Below are 408 nucleotides of genomic sequence, written 5' to 3' on the forward strand. Positions count from 1 at the left end.
TAAAAAAAACAATACATCATATGTACCACTGTTACTGCTTTGACTAGTTCAACAACTTTCACATCATCACAAATCAAAACTTTTACAGTTTACTGGAAAATCTGTGTTTTCCCTAATAATATGCATAACATGAAACAAATATGGAACTAAAAAGTTAAAAATTGAGGCATAACCACACGCTGTGATGATGGTTATTTAAAAAACTTCTATCGAGCATGAGTTTTTGTCTCGCACAAATACAAAAAAATAAAATAAAATTTCAAAAACAGTTAACTTACAACAGATTTGTGTATCTTATACCTGTCATGGCTCTCATCAACGTTTGTATACAAGCAGTCTTTCCAGCCCCACTAGGCCCCAGGACCATAATACCATGCCGAACCCTCTGAGTCTCGAACAGCTGGATGA

At 34.6% G+C, this 408-nt stretch overlaps 1 pseudogene; it reads right to left on the reverse strand.

The window, feature by feature from the left end:
* Window positions 1-32: 32 nt before the first annotated feature.
* On the reverse strand, window positions 33-408 carry LOC106512738 (dynein heavy chain 5, axonemal pseudogene; annotated as a pseudogene).

The sequence above is a fragment of the Austrofundulus limnaeus genome, unplaced genomic scaffold (genome assembly GCF_001266775.1).
Source record: "Austrofundulus limnaeus strain Quisiro unplaced genomic scaffold, Austrofundulus_limnaeus-1.0 Scaffold11387, whole genome shotgun sequence".
Classification (NCBI taxonomy): Eukaryota; Metazoa; Chordata; class Actinopteri; order Cyprinodontiformes; family Rivulidae; genus Austrofundulus; species Austrofundulus limnaeus.